The sequence below is a fragment of the Sander lucioperca genome, chromosome 14 (assembly GCF_008315115.2).
Source record: "Sander lucioperca isolate FBNREF2018 chromosome 14, SLUC_FBN_1.2, whole genome shotgun sequence".
Taxonomy (NCBI): domain Eukaryota; kingdom Metazoa; phylum Chordata; class Actinopteri; order Perciformes; family Percidae; genus Sander; species Sander lucioperca.
The window spans coordinates 32,059,227-32,075,737 of record NC_050186.1 but is presented as its reverse complement, the minus strand read 5'-3'; the positions used below and the strand labels follow the sequence as shown (position 1 = coordinate 32,075,737).

The 16,511-nt window shown below is 41.8% G+C and overlaps 1 protein-coding gene and 1 long non-coding RNA gene across 12 annotated transcripts in view; one reads left to right on the top strand and one right to left on the bottom strand.

The window, feature by feature from the left end:
* vav2 (vav 2 guanine nucleotide exchange factor) overlaps window positions 1-16,511 on the bottom strand; it is a 234,543-nt gene that overhangs the window by 129,983 nt on the left and 88,049 nt on the right. The window lies entirely within an intron of this gene.
* On the top strand, window positions 3,860-14,552 carry LOC116034785. Its single transcript, XR_004101202.1, has 4 exons — window positions 3,860-3,870; window positions 6,974-6,977; window positions 14,012-14,019; window positions 14,402-14,552. It is a non-coding gene; the product is annotated as an uncharacterized LOC116034785 (long non-coding RNA).

The following is a 16,511-nucleotide window of genomic DNA, read 5'->3' as shown; positions in this document are numbered from 1 at the left end:
ATCATTCAGCGACAAGTAGGTGACTCACTGCACTGTTGCTACTGTCTGGTAGAGCGGCTATAATATCACTGAATGTGCATGTTCAGGTGCGTATTGAACAAAGATGACACACATCCTAAATGAGGATGACATGGTAGGTTTTGATGCGTTTCTTCCACCGCACATTGCATTGATTACCATTCATCTCTGTGTGAGTGACTTAAGACAGCAGACAGCTTGCACTGCATCTTACACACCTTCAGTGATCAATGCGGCCATAAGCTGACGGATGGGAGAAAAAAAAAAACAGGGATGGAGAAGGCTTGCTGAGAGGATGAGAGAGATGATGATAAGCCTGCTGCAACAATATGAGGAAAACAGGCAGAGACAGACAGGTGAGAGATGAACTAGATTGTAAAATAAAAAAAAGTTCAGCAACATTAAAAACTGTAGAAGCTTTTAACCAGGCCTGCAGGGACGCAGCAGGCTAGCCACTTCATTAGCGCCTGTCCTGAAGCACTAATGACTGGGAAGACGATATCTAGCACACCTTCACACCAGGCCAGATGTGCTGCTGAACGAGCTGCATAATAGCTACTGAAGAGAGGGGGGATGTTTTCTGATCTTGCCCAACAAAACTAAACATGCAAGAACGGAATCCCCCTTTCAATACCATGGATATAGCAGCACTCTGCCAGGCATGCCAAAACACTTAAATATTCAATGGAAAATAATCTCAAAATTAAATAGCACAACGAGGTGTCAACATAAAACACAGCGCTTTCAAGCTGGGGAACGGCGTTCACTTCGCGGCGAAAACAAAATACTTTCACCCAGGAAATGCTCGTTGATTCCTCAGGAATGTTTTTATCAAAATCACGATCCTTTTCCTAAACTTAACGGTCATTGCCGCATACAATCGCCTGTTCTGGCTAAACTCCACTACCATCACAGTCACTTATTGGCGGCTAAACAACTGTCGCTGGTGGCCGGAGTCCCGGAGCTCTGTAGCGGCTAAATACAACCAGCAACTGCTGCTCGGATTTTATCGTTCTATGGCACTATTACAGTTCAAGTTACAGCGCTTTAAAAAAACCTTCTATTTTAGGTATATAGTGGTCTATTGGTGAAGTAGCACTGATTACTTTGAGATGGGGGAGATACATTATTATAATTATTAATTTTTCAGCAGAGGCAGGGATATGTAGACCAGAAAGGTGGAAATTCCACGGTGTTTGGCGTTTTAAGCCCCCAACGACGTCTTCCAGGCAGCACTAGGATAAGGCAATGGTTAGGGTTAGGGTTAAGGTTAGGGTTAGGTGCCTTGAAGTCGACGGTCGCAGCGCTGCCTTGAAGTTGACGTTGGGGGCTTAAAACACTATTGAGCAAATCCCACGCATCCCCCCCTGAACGTTCCCAGAAAAGTGGAGGCTGATCAGCAGATCAATGCCCATGGTTTTGGAAGAGGATGTCCAACAATCACTGTCATATGAGTGTAATGTTTGAGTGTTGACTTATTTTGCCACGTGGTGTAGTAGAGTTGCAACTACCTACAGTATTATATTTATTATCAATTGATCTGTTGACTATTTACCAATGGAGTGATTCATCTTTAAGTCTTTAAATTGTCTGAAAATAGTGGGAAATCACCAGTCCACGTTGAATAAAAAGCAGATGTTTACATGTTTAATGAATAGTGGCAAACATTAAATGTTGCGGGGGGGGGGGAGGCACAACTTTCTTATTTGTCTGAACTCTGCTCTTGTGTGTCTATGTTGTTGTCTGAGCTGATTAATCCCCCCCATTCTCTCTGTGTAACTGCACTCTTCAGACTCTCTCCTTTTCATCTTTGTTTCATCTCACTTTCCAGTCTCTCAGCGAACATTCATCAAACATAGACGGCCCGTTTTATGCTCCATCATTAGTTTGACTTTACTTCCCTCCATCTTGGTTTTCCGCTCGCTTCCTCTCTCTCTCTCTCTCTCTCTCTCTCTCATCTCTCGTCGTCTAACCAAAACAGCATCTGACACTTGATTTGACTTGATTTAGGTGAACACGACGGGGCCAGAGGCTGACAGCTCAGAGAGCGGGAGTCGCAGTTTTCGACTTCGCTGTAAATCCATTATTGGTACATTCAATTAACGCGGCGTAGAGAGAGCACCGTCGCGCAATCACATCGCTCGGTAATTAATGGAGTCATTATTTTAGAAGATAGTTCTCTCAGCAGCAGCAGCAGATTGGTGGCTTGTACTCATTTTCAGTCGCCATGGTGAATAACATCTGAGGAACATGATCGTTTGACTTTGCATTTGACTGGTGTCTTAATTAATGAGCCTAAACTGACAGCGTCCTAAAGGTATACTCATTATTTTTGCATAAATGCATTCCTCAGACAGACAGTTTAAATGAAGCATTGAGACATTTTCTTTTTTAAACCACCGTTGTGCATGACTAAATTGCTGAAAAATGTGCCCACGGGCTATTTGTTTTTGGGAGAGCCAGGCAGGTAGGGGTGTGTGTGTGTGTCTCTGCCTGAGGCATGTAAGAGTAGACTAGGCCATGTGTCCAGCCAGAGGAGGGATTATTGTTGCTTTTTCTGACATGGTATCATATCTCATGTCATGAAAAACTGAGAAACTGAGTCCCCAGAACAAATTGGTCTCACTTAAAGTTCCCTGTTCTCTGCGTCGACCCGGTGTACAGCATCGAAAGAGACTCTCCTCTCCATCAGGATAAGGTTCATAGCACAAATCAAATTGTGCATGTTCTTACTGGCTGTGTGTGATTGGACAAATAGTTCCAAGTCACTGAATCCTAAGGATTAGTCATGTGTGCCTGCTTGTGGTGCTGTGTGTTGGGTGAAATCTTAGAGGGTAAAGGACACAAGGGAAATAGGAAAGAAATTTGGAGTTTGGAGCACAGTGGCTGACTAAATCTTCCTGATTATCAGGACAACATCTACGTAAACACAAAATCAAACTGCAGTTTGCAACTGAAGTTTGGCCTACTCCTCTCCTTGTTACACACAACTATCCCATCAAACATCTTGTGTTTTCCTTATAAATGTATCATCTATTTCCATTGGTACAGAAACCAGAGTGTACAGAATGTTCAGCCTTATATGACTCACAGTAGGCAGTAACAATTTATGGGTTGCTTTCAGAAAATATAATAAAATGTCTCCACTGTGCTGTAAAATGTTGATTCGTTTGTCTTTTCAGATGCCATAAAACAGCTGCGACATTGCTCTGTTCACACATAATAATAATGATACATTTTATTTATAATGCACTTTACATTTAAAACAAATCTCAAAGTGCTAACTTAATACTTAACACAAGCAATACTCCGCCTTGATGGTTTGTCTTACGTGAAGATATATCGTCTGTATTTGTCTTCCCCAGCTATACTGTCGTGATGCTCTGCTAATCTTCAAAGCAATGGCTTCATGTTATAGTAAGCTTAAACCCTGAATGCGATCAACGTAATCCCCAAAAAACATGCCATTGACAACGGCCTTTAGTGTTACTGCGTGACACTGTTATGGCTCGCAGTTTAGTCTTTAGGTTTGCTTTTGTCAAATACACAAACACACAATGTCATTACACATTTATCGAAACATTCACTGACACACACACACACACACACACACACACACACGAACAATGGCCCATTAGCGTCATCGCATGCACACAAAACATCCTCTCCTTTTAAACAAGCGTGCAACAAAGCAAATAACCCCAGCAAATCAATTAAAGTGTGCTGTGTGTGTGTGTGTGTAACTGCGTGTGTTTGAGCATTTCTGGTGCATGTTTGTCTTATTGCTGTATTACTCTAATAGGTCACAGAGATTATTCTGCAATTACAGCTCATTTAGACGGCCATTTGTGTGTTAATCCTGAGTCAACACGAGACCAAGCAGGCAGCGGAGGATGAATCCAGTAGTTGACTAGTTTCACAGAGGTTGTAGACATAAATGCTGCGGGCGTTTTTTTACCTCACTAATACGCTGCAGGGGAGCTACTACACTGTATCGAAGCCGTTTTAAAGCACATTGTCACGCCGTTCACCAGGAATGCTTGTCGTTTCCAACAGCCTGTTAAAAAGAACCACCAGTTTAAAATAATACACCACAGAAAATCAGTTTTGAGCCTTGAAAGTTGGCTCTAAAAAGTTTGTATCTGGCGTGTATCGTGTTTAATATCCTGCTCTGCAGTGTACTCCACTCCTCCCCCGTCCATCTGTATGCACAGTATATTACAAGCACTCACATTTTCACCCAAATATATCTAAAAACACAGCCTATGTCTCTTATGTGCATGAGTATCTCTTAATATTTGTTATTTATGACCAATGTGGAGAAATGTGTGTGTGTGTGTGTGTGTGTGTGTGTGTGTGTGTGTGTATGCACGTCCTCCAACAGTGGAGGAGTGGATTATACCACAAGAGTGGTTCAAGAATGGTCTTTGGATTTTTTTTTTGCCGATGTGTGTTTGGGTCACGTGTACAATCCATTGTACGTGTACAACTGCTGCCCCTAGACTGTATATAAAGATGGATGACACATATCCACTTCCTCCCACTGTACAAAAGTCAAGCCAAAACATCCCGGGTATAGACGCTGCCACCTGGTCATTTTGGAGACAGAGTCTGCGCAGTAGTGATCTGGCGGTGGAGTCATGGTATCACAGTCCCGCCCATACACCCGCCCGACCAATCGCAAGTCAATCACAGCTGTTAATAATGACGTTTCACCCCGTTTTTTATAGCATCAAATAACTAATGAAAACCAAACTTATCAGAAAAAAAATGAACATCAACTACCAAAAATTACAGAAACCATCTTTGGGGGAAACGTATTTGACGTGTACTTAGATTTTTTTTGTTTGGCCCATGTCCTATCCTCTTACATGGAGGGGGCGGGGTTTATGATCTATACTGCAGCCAGTCACCAGGAGGCGATCGAGATGTTTAAGCTGAACTCATTCATTCTATGCATCAATCTCTGCTGTGAACAGTGTTGGGGAAGTTACTTTTAAAAAGTAGTGTTTGCTCGTTACTTGTTACTTCTTAAAAAAAGTAATGTTACTTTACTTAGTTACCCCCTATGGAAAGTAACTTTTTACTTTACTCATTACTTTTACGTTACTTTTAAAAGCAGGCGTCTCTGGCAGAGACTGAAGTTAATCATACAAAAACTATCTTTGACCATAAAGCCAATCTCTGGTTTATCAGTGAAGTGTCTGAACTCCACTGCAGACTGGATTCTCTACTCACAGAGTGACAGCTGATTCATTATGAACGAGTCCAGCGCGGGTTGAATGCACATCAGCAGGTCATCGGCGTTACACGGTGTTAGTGTATACTATGTAATGTCTGTATCGACTTGTACCGGTCGCGCAGCCACGGTGGTCCGTGCATTGTCGTAGACACATGCAGCATCTTTTCTGGAAATCCTTGCGTGTCAGTGCAACCAACACAAGTCCACAGCGGTCTGCTGCGTGTATGTATGAGGCCGTCTCCACCGCATCCATCTATGAGGTTGTCAGCTTTGTGTCTGCCTGGCTCAGAGCGCCGTCTGGCAAAAAAGCCACGAAGCTTAAAACGCTCTCAAAAGTTAGCTTTGGCTGCTTCTCGCTTGCCATGATTACTCTGCTACCAGCCTCTGTCACGTCCCGTGTGGAGCTTGTGAGCGCGCAGCTGAGAAGACAGTGTCGCTGTCAAATCTGTCCCTGGGAAAAGTAACGTTGTGCCAAATTGAAAAAGGAACTACGTTTCGTTACCAAATTTCCAGTAGTAGCGCGTTACACTACTTTTTACCCAAAAAAGTAGTTACGTTACTGTAACGCGTTACACCCAACACTGGCTGTGAATCCTAGCTATACGTAGCTGCCGTCCTCCCTGAAGGAGCAAGATACACACTTTTCGGAGCCATCTTTAAAGTCAATGGAGTGTTTGATACTCAAAGCAGAGGTTTTCATTCGAGAGATGTAACTTCTGAAAAAGAAGATTTATGTAAATAACAAGCTCTCCCGTTTTTTTAGCGGGAATACACCCCTTCTTCAGTGCAGATTAGAGGCTGGTTCCCATAGAAACAGAATGAGAGTAGAACGGACATTGAACTGTTTGCCGTGGTCATTTGACTAGTTCAAAAGAAAATGGCGCTCAGCCCTGAGCATTGAGCATTGAAATAGAAAGACATAGCCCGCTATGGTCACAGTTATTTGCAATGGCAATGGCACACATAAACATGGCCGCCGCTCTGACCATCCTGCTATGTTCATTTGAATAGGAATGTCCGTTCTACTCTCATTTTACAGTATTTCTATGCTGGCCCCACAGCAGATAACCATCAGGTTTATGTATTCCCCATGTGTGCCAAAGGAGGCTCATTTAGACTTACAGCAATTAGGTTAAAAACTGATGAGGCCCACCACGGCCCATTACGAGTGACCCCGCCTGCAATCATGGCACAGCTTCATTAGAAAGAGGACAGTCTGAGGAGGAATAAACTATGTTGGCTCCCGTGTGAGGGCAACCAGCTGTCAACAAACAGCTGTCACTGCGCGTGGCATGACCACGGCACATTAAAGCCTCTGGGAAAAGACGGGATGAGAGTTGACCATCACAGTGACGGGGGTGACAAGGGCGCGTCAGATCCTACAGCTCATACTGTGCCTGGCTTGTTTCCCTGGAGATAGCAGATGGTTGAACTCTGCACTTGATCCCTGAAAAGCACATTTCCCGAGAGGGGTCATAACCTGCTGTATACCTGGGGCTCTACCACAGTGTTCCCAGACATAACTAGGAAATTAACAGTATGTTCAAAGAAACGTGCATATCTGGAAGAGATAAAGCGTGACACACAAAGAAGGTAAATAGGATGATGCACTGTACGTGGGAGAAGTTTAACACCCGAGTGGCCAGAAGTTCCTACAGTAGAATCCCACAATCAACTTGCATTTTTTTTTTTTTTAATTACTGTGAACAACAGCAGTGTATTTAAGGGTTGGGGAAGCTAGAGTGGGCGAGTAAAGATCAATTTATAATAAACTTTTTTCCAACGCCTTAGTTTGTGGAGCATAAACATGCATTAAAGTTGTTTTTTGTTTAACAAATTATACTATGTGTCTCAATGCATCAGTCCTAAATAGAGAACTTTACCTAAACTAATACTTACTCAACATTTGGAAAAGGCTGTACTTTACAAGAAAGCACATCATAAAAAACATCGTCTTCATTTAACTTTTTGTATATACTATATGCTGCAGTTCCAAAAAGCCTGAATTCTGTTTGCTCTTCTGTTCATTTTATCATGTAGTTTCTTGTTCATGCATTATGATTGAATTTTAACACGTTTTAAGAAATGTGTTAAACAGTCAGGAACTGTGATTTTCATGTAAAAGAAAAACAAAAAAAAAAACAGGAGAAATACACCAAAACATCTAACCAGTGGTTAAGTCTTCAAATAATGTCCTGACGGCAACAAAGAAGATTGATCCAGGATCTTTTCCTTGGGCTGCAAATTACAGCCTGTCATTGATTTCCACTTTATGCTCCTGCACAGACAATGGCTCCTATTCTCAGGGACAAATAAAATATATAAATAAATAAAAAAAACAAGACAAATGCTGCCACTGTGTTGTGTTTAAGCCTGAGGTTATTACTTCACAGGGAGATATTTCTATTCATCCTTACCCGGGAGGAGCGTCACAAATCACAATCTCACACGCAGCAATAAATAAAAGTGGCAACACAAATTCATTCATGTGCACGCACACATACAGATAGGATACCTGGCTCCATGTTCTCATAATCTCCAAGATCCCTGCAGTTGTCCAATCTAATCAGTATTTAAGTGATGGACTTAATAAACATGGCTCTGAGGCCTTCAAGAACTGAATGTTCTATAGAAGACAGAGGGGGTTTGGAGCTGGGTGGTGATGTGACATACTGAAGTAAATCAAACATCCCAGAGAGTCTTCGAAAAAGTTTCCATTCGCAAAAGACTTCCTATTTGTGAAATATAATACTGAGCTTTTTTCCAATATCTCGTCCGTGTTCAAAGAGCTAGCGGCTATTTGTCGTTGAAATTGTGGGGGTGCAACCACATATTATTGTCAGCACAATAAAATGACATAATTCAGAACAGTCTAAGCCATATAGGAGAAATTTAAAAAAAAAATCAAATTTTAAGGATGCAACTAATCATTATTTTTTTATTATTGATTAATTTTGATTAAATTAATAATAGTTTAGTATAGTTATAATTTCTGTTACATTTCATAATTTGAACAAATTTCAAATGTCATTTGAAGTTATTATTGTGACAATAATTCTGTGGGTGCATGTGTCCATAGTCCCAGGCCAACAGTAAGTCCAAACTATGAGTGTTCTTTTTTTTTTTTTTTGAGTGAAATGTAATTATTCAATAATATGTCATTTAGCTTTGGCAATAATGTAACGTGAACATTCATGCCAACACAGCCTATTTGAACTGAAATGAGTGTTAGTAGCGACAAGGGCCACAGTGCCAGTGAAATAATCCGCCCCAAATAGTAATACACAATGGAAAAACTGTTTAAAACCTGTAGTGAAAATGAATATTAAAGCTTAAAATACAAGAACTATAAAGATAAAGATAAAAAAGGCATCTAAAACCAAACCGTCCTTTCAGTGGCTTTAAATATTTAAAAATTCAGCCTTCTTAAAAACAAGGATCACACGATCATGTGACAACTTCACTCGTTGCAATTTTTTTCTGTTTGTGTGATTGCAACAGCATCCTGATCATCGGTCTGGAATCATTAGACAGATGCACAGCTGCACATGTGTGATGAGAGAAAGAGACACACACACATAATGACAGCATGGGGCATGAGAATAAGTATGACCGTTTACATGCATTTATTTGTGTGACTGAACATGTGCATGCAATCGTGTGCGTCTTTGTGTTGAATACGCAAGTTCATGCATGTGTACATCACTGTATGATGTAGAATTGTGAGCCCGTATGGGGAGTCTGTTGTCCAGAGGGCAGAGCAATGGCAGAGCACCATTGAGACGCCTGTCACTCCACTCTGTCCCCTTTTGTTTCTGCTGTGAAGCCTAACAGACCCAGGACATCCCACCATTGTTTCCACCTCTCAGAGAATCCTTCTCTCAGCTTCAGGCTACAGTCAGACCTTTTTCCGAACCCTGCCACCCTGCTCTAACCTTCCTTAGAGCAGAGAAGCTGAGAGGGATCCCAGATGATGCCTTGTAGAACACGTAAAAGACAGCTAAATTAGGATCCGTAACTGGCAATTTACAGGGGGCTGGTGTCAGCTGACATATCTGACAGTTCACTGTCAACCCGAGAGGGCCTTCCTTTAATCACCACCCTGTCTTTCAACCTCAGAGACTTGCACTCACTGAGGGCGGGTGGCACTGAGAATCCCTGAAGGTTTATCCTCTGTGGTCTGTTTAAGCCAGTCAGTCTCCCTTAAACTTTAAGGGAGACTGACTGTGTGAAGGGTCTTTTTCTGGCGTCTTGGGGTTTTGAAGTCAAGGATTATGTGAATGAGCAGAAATACATGCATTAGTATCAACAGCTTTGTTTTTTTGCCACACTGCTGGCATGTTCTATACATGCCAATGTCATTGAAATCACTGTCACTGAGACATCTAAACAACTATTGGATTGATAGTCAGGGAAATTGGCAGAGACATACATGGTTCCCATATATATCCCTATATGTATCTGAATGACTTTGGTGATCCCCTGGCTTTCCCCTCGAACACCATCATGAGGTCGGATGTTGTGGTTTTGAGTAGTAGCCTAGTTGTAGTTATCTTAAGTATTTCAATAGCCATGACATTTGGTACAGACATTCTTATTTATCCTTAGGATGAATTGTAGTAACCCCAGTGGACCCCTAACCTTTTTTTACCTAGCACTATCATCTGGTCTGAGTTTAATTCAAATATTTGGGTTTATGACTAAATACCTGCAAAACTAATGACATGCCTATCAGCCTCAGCTGCACTTTACGTTTGGTGCTAATTGGCTATTCTAACATGCTAAAAGAAGATGGTGAAAATAGGAACATTATGCCTGCTAAACATTTGCTTGTTGACACTGCGAGCATGTTAGCGTGCTGACGTTAGCATGTAGCACCCCTGTGACGAAGTACAGCCTCACAGAGCTGCATGAACGGCTGGAAACTCATAGTCTTGTTAATAGTTAAGACAATTTGAAAGACTAATACTATAATTGTAATTTACCAACTATTGTTTGGTTGTTTCTACAGATGAACACAAGTTTACAACTGAAAAACGTAATCACTATATGTTTCGTTTTTAGTAAAGTATATTTCTGTATTATTTATGACCAGACAGTTTTAAGATCATATTATCTTGTAGAGCTAATCTTGTTTTATAGTAACATGGCATACTCTTTTGTATGCAGTTTAGTTTGTGATGTTATAAATGTATAAATGAAAATTGGTAGTTGTGTTTTAATGCATGGCCATAAAATTTACTAAAAATATATAAAGTAATCAATTGAAAGAACTCTTTTGCTCAGAACTCTCAGCAGTGTGTAATTAAATAATTATCACCATAATAACATTATGAACACCGTAAAAGCAGAGAGTGAGAGCAAATCCTTTTTGGGGCTCATTAAAAATGGTCCACCTGTCGGCCTGCGATTGGCATTATGTGTGCTAATTGTCTGGGGCTGCAGGTAAATACAGCAGCGTGGCTTTTGCCATTCGCTTCTAGTCTCATTATCCCGCAGAATTAGAAGGCCAATTACAGGGCATTACCTTGACAGCAGGATAGCTAAAGCCCCACTGCTGTTAGATTACACATGGAGCTACCTCCCAGCTAGCTTCAAAGGACAGACACACACACACACACACACACACACAGGAAGGTAGGTAGGTAGAGGTTAGAAGTCAGATGTCCCGAGCCCAGTTAGCTTTGTTAAGCATAAAAATCATGTTGTTGAACATCTTAACTGATGAAAGGACTATTTGGGTACTGGTTAAATTAGCTCTCCTTGAAACATGACAGCTATTAATATCTTAACTTTAGTACGCTACGAGGAGAAAGTAGAGGGAAACATGCTGAGGATAAGTTCATGGATTTTTTTTCTAATGAGGCTTGTGTTTCAATCTCTGAGCGCCTTTCGCAATGTTTATTACGCCAGTTAATATTGCGATGATAATAAAAAAAAACAATATATTGTGCAGCCCTAGTGCAAAAGTTAGCCAAGTGTTGCAGCATGCAGGATTAAATCTGACTAGACATAAACACACCCACACACGAACACCCCCCCCCCCCCCCCCCCACCCCACACACACACACACACACACACACACACACACACACAGGATGCTGATAATGGGAGAGGTCATTGATGGTGACCGAGCTCTTCATTAAATCACCAGTTCCAGGAATAGATTGAGCGGGGGAGGTGAACAAAGGAGGGAGATGGAGGCAGATACGGAGAGCGAGAGAGAGAGAGAGAGAGAGAGAGAGAGAGAGAGAGAGAGAGAGAGAGAGAGAGAGAGAGAGAGAGAGAGAGTGAGAGAGAGAGTAGTCATGTCCCCTGGGAGCAGTATTAACAGACAGATGAGATGAACAAAGAAGAACATGGCGGCTCTGGTCAGGTGAGGTCATGATGAGGACGACAAAGACATCCTCAGGACACACTACTGTCCAACTACTGTTTCAAAGTCTACCTTCAACACTGACTGTAATCTAACCTGTGCCCTATGCGCCCCAAAGCTGAGAGCGGCCCGTCTGAACAATTAAAGGGTGGCTACGTGAAATCTTGGCTTTCATACAGTTTGATTTCACCCTAAAGCTTTTACATTTGTTTTAATGTTCCGGATTTATTGGTCTTAAATCCATTATTTTATAAAGATCACATATTTTTATTTTATATTATACTATTGCTTTAGGAGCTTATTAATCATATTTGGAGAAATGTTGCAAGTATTAAAGGCTATGCTTGGACTTGAAAAAAAAAAAAAAAAAAAAAACTTCTTAGAAGTACATCTTAGCTCAGTCACAGTCAGCGGTGAAGGCCATCTAGCTTTGGCACATTGATTTTTTTATGTGAGAAAGTTACAATCTTTGCTTAAGTGTGTGTATCAAAAACTATATATGCTTTAATGAAGACATTTGTAGCCACTCTCATTGCTGGCAGTAGATATGTCACGGTTGAAGTAATCAATACGGTGCTTTGGGAAATTTGAAATCCAAAACCCTGACTCAGTCTCAGCTGTCGGCCCCGTGGAGAGCACAGGCGGCTGTGGTAATGCAAGGTGAGCAGAACCAACAGAGACTGTTGGTGAAACAACGACCGGATTTGGGGTGGAGAGTCGCTCTGTTGGATTAGTGCAGAGCAGAGCCACATGGAGACAATGTGAACTAGTAAATAGTCGACACTCGGCTCCACAAAATGCTCTCTGTATTTGTCAGTATGGCTATGTTTAGAAATTGGTGTCGTCCGGCGACTTTTAGTGCGAAGAAAGTGTAGTAAAGATGATTAGCTCTTCTGAAGAGTCCATCATGTTTTTTCCTCCTTGGCTAGTAGCAACTGTGTGGAGGAGGGGTGAGGGTGTGCGATCACGGAAGTCTTGTATCATGTGGACGCGCCAACAGAATTGTTGTCATTACTTAGAATTCCTCATGGGGGAGACAGAAACTATGCACTATAGCTTTATGTTTTTGTTGACTAAAATTACACTAAAACTAACAAAAACTCAAATGGCTAATAATTTGACTGAAAACATTTTCTCCCCAGAAAAGTCAAACTAAATCAAAATCAGTGTCAAACTAAATCAAAATCAGCTGTCAAAATCAACGCTGGTGATGGGCTGAAAATGCTTGTGTAAATTCTTAGTATGCACTTTCCTGAAGGCAAGGGCTGAGCTTACAGTGTGTAATCATAGAACTGGGTTTACAATACGTACCTGCTGTTTTATGTTCATGTTTTATCGCATTACACCCTTCTGTGTGATCTTAGCATTCCATGGCTGGTAAGAAGCTATGGCATCTATCTTGTACAAGTCAATATGGATCTTTCTAAGAAATGTACAATAGACAACAGCTTTACAAATTGCATTGCCTACAAACATGAGTGCACACGTGTGCCCCCTGCATAACAATGCCTCTCTGTGCTCAGCCACAGTCATATTTGTATTGTACTGTCAGATTTTATCAGTGATCTATGACTTGCTTCAGATGCATCCTCTCTAGCATTTAAAAAAAAATCTCCCAGCCTGTTTTCCTCCCTGTCTGTCCACAGTCACGGACGAGTAGTGCCAGAAATGAGCTCTGAATCATCCTGATATAAATATGCTCTGGCTTTTTTTTTTTTCATTTTTGTCTAATTTCACAACAAATTGAGTTTAAATTAATCTGCTGCAGGCAGATAAAGTTGTATCATCATGGATCAAGGATGTGGCCCATGCCTATCAAGGTGATTGTGTGTGTATTTTTTTTTATAGGGGGTGTGGGGGTGGGTACTGCCTGCCTGTCAGTCCCTGATAAATGATTCCATGTGAAATATCTCCATTAAATCTGCCTTTATCAGTGAGAGAAGCCCTCTCAGCCCCGCCATTAGCATTGCAATTTATGGGACAGCTCCCAGGCTCAACAAATCAATTCCCAAGTGTACTTGGCCAATTCAGGCCAGATTAGTTGGAAGTAGGCTGGGGCAGGTTTTAATAATGTGTCGGATGATTACTGCAGCATTGAGATATCTTTGGTTTTTCACCCCGTTTCACACACTTTGCAGCTCCTTTGTAGCTTGTAAACCAATGTCCCATTGTGGCGTTTTCTTTTCTTTTCCTGTTTGTGGTATTTCAGAGCACAATAGATTTCAGGCTACCACCGGTGTTGCTATGTCAGCACTGGAGATAAAGAATATTACCCTTATAGAGATGCTATCAACAAGAACCCAGGGATAACTTTGCTGAAAAAGACTCAGCAATTTGCAGCGAAAAAAGCCCCACAATCTTGTTTTGGATATCAGAGAAAGTTGTTTTTTGTGACAAGCTGTTTCTGCCAGCTCCCATTCACAATAGGACAGATGTTGTCAGAAAAAAAGAAGACAAAAACCTATATGCCACCTCCATAACCAGCACGCATAGAAAACAACCCAGGGCATTTGTTCATTTTGAATTAATCTGTGTCAAGAACAACCCACCGGAGACCTTATCTTTGGGTGTGTGGCTTTGATTCTCTCTCACACACATACATGCGTTTGTGAGGATGCGAGTTCCTCTTTTAGTTTCTTCTGCTCGTTTGGCCTCGTCTGCACTTAACTCTGCTTTTGCATCTCACTGCTCCTCTCTGGCTAGATGGCATTAAGCTGAGGGTGAATGACATTTTTGGAAATCAGACATTAATGCAGTGCTGGTAGACTTAACCGAGAGATGTTACTGGGGATTTCCACCGAATGCAGAACGTCTGCGGACCGGCTCCGCTGCGTGTCGGCTCCGTGCTCCGCCGTCCGTCAATACCCACCAGGTCCGGATTTGTTGTGTAACAGCTGCAGCCATGACTGACAGCTGAAGTCACGAGGACCCACGAGATCTCGCGAATTCAGCTAGAATAGAACCACAAAACCAGCAACAGTTTGTTTCCATCCAGAGGAGTAGAGGGGAAACAACAACTGTGTTTTCAAGGTGTAGTGCAGGGAAATATGATCCGCCGTGAGCATGGTGTATTTTATTTTGAAAATTAACCGGATGTTTTATTTTGCTTCTGTGCTCGACTTCCTATCCCGCACTATCTACCGTGTGCTGAATTGCTGCGGAGCTCTCCAGCGTCCGGCAAAAATAGAAGCTCTGCGTATCTGCTCAGGAGGGCTGCGGATCGCCGGAGCTGTGCCGGAGTAGAAACGCAGCCATTCCGCAGTCAGTGGAAATACACACATTGACTTTAATGGAAACCTAATGACTCCGCAGACATTCCGCAACCAGTGGAAATTGGGGGTAATGATGAAGCGTGTGCACCTGCTTAGATGATCCAATGCAACGTATGCATATACGTTTAAAAAAAAATCATCCTAGATCCTAGGTTTGTAGAAAATGGATGAAAAATGAATCAAAATGGGCTAATCAGGCAGATCAGACAAGAGATGGAGACTCATTAATGTATAAGAAGCAGGGGGATAGACGCCTTTGCAAAGCCCAGATGATGCCAAAAGGGTCCGACAAGCTGTGAGAAAGGGTTGGCCTTAAAATGGAGAGATGGTACTGTAGAGGGCTCTGGAAGGTGAAAAATATCCTTGACCAAGAGGGGGCTCATGTGCAGCACTTTCTTCAAAAGATGACATGTACACAGTGCTAAAAAAAACACTTAAAGACGTCAGCTTGATGAGCAAAAGCTCTTTTGGTGAGTTTTTGTGTGTGTGTGTGTGTGTGTGTGTGTGTGTGTGTGTGTGTGTGTGCGTGTGCATGTGTGTGTGTCTGTGTGTGCATGTGTGTGTGTGCGTTTGTGTGTGGTGGTCCAACCAACAGGATGCTGGGCTTATTTTATTACACAACATCAAGTCATATGGGAAAGAGGGCGTTATTAAAGGTCAGGAGCCCGGGGTAAAGGGAGATGGAGAGGTGAAACGCGGAGAAGAGGAAGCTGTAATGTAAATCTGTGGCGGTCCGGGACATGTGCTGTCTCTTCGTCTCTCGTCACTGTCAGCGAGGCCTGTGTCTCTGTCCTCTGCAGCACCAAACATGCTCAGCGAGGGAGAAGTGCTCCTAGCAATCGCCCTGCGACATGCTGATAGCAACTGGCATTATTAACATCATGACTCTAACGCATATCAGCATGCAAATGTAACTAATCCATTCCCCACTGCTGAAACACTAACATTATTAGAAAACACTCGAGCTGAGTGTTGTTTTTTTTTAAGGTTAACATATTTCTCAGTTTAATATGTGCCTCAGTTTGGGTGTACATTTTTGGTAGGGATGGGGCATATGTCAAATGTTATTGCCAATCGAAAGTTGCTGTATGAGTATATATTAGCTGCCATTAAAAGAAAAATGTATCATAACATTGCATGGATTTATTACATTACTTGAAGCTTGGGTGGAATATTTTCAAACCCAAAGTGAAGCCAGGATATTACTCATTTTTAATGTCAATCCCTGTAGCCCACACATGAATTTTTTTTTTGTATCCGTGCCCTCCACTTGCTGCAGGATGCAATTATTGAGTTCTTTCATTTAAAAACTCCCCACAAAGTGAAAAAAATATCACCACATTGTGACTCATTTCTCACATCACAACATCCACCTTTAACACAGGCCCAAGAAGTACATTTTTCCTCAAATCAATAGCAAATGACTTTTTTCATATCTGGAAGGTTTTTTTCTAAAGTCATTTCTAGAAACTACAATCAAACTGCAGTACACTACAGCTCGACCAATAAATCAACGATACTAGCTTATATATTATGAGAGAAATTGCAGAACAGAAATACCAAAGACCTGTTTAAGATCATTTAGATACAGTATTGCGATTAC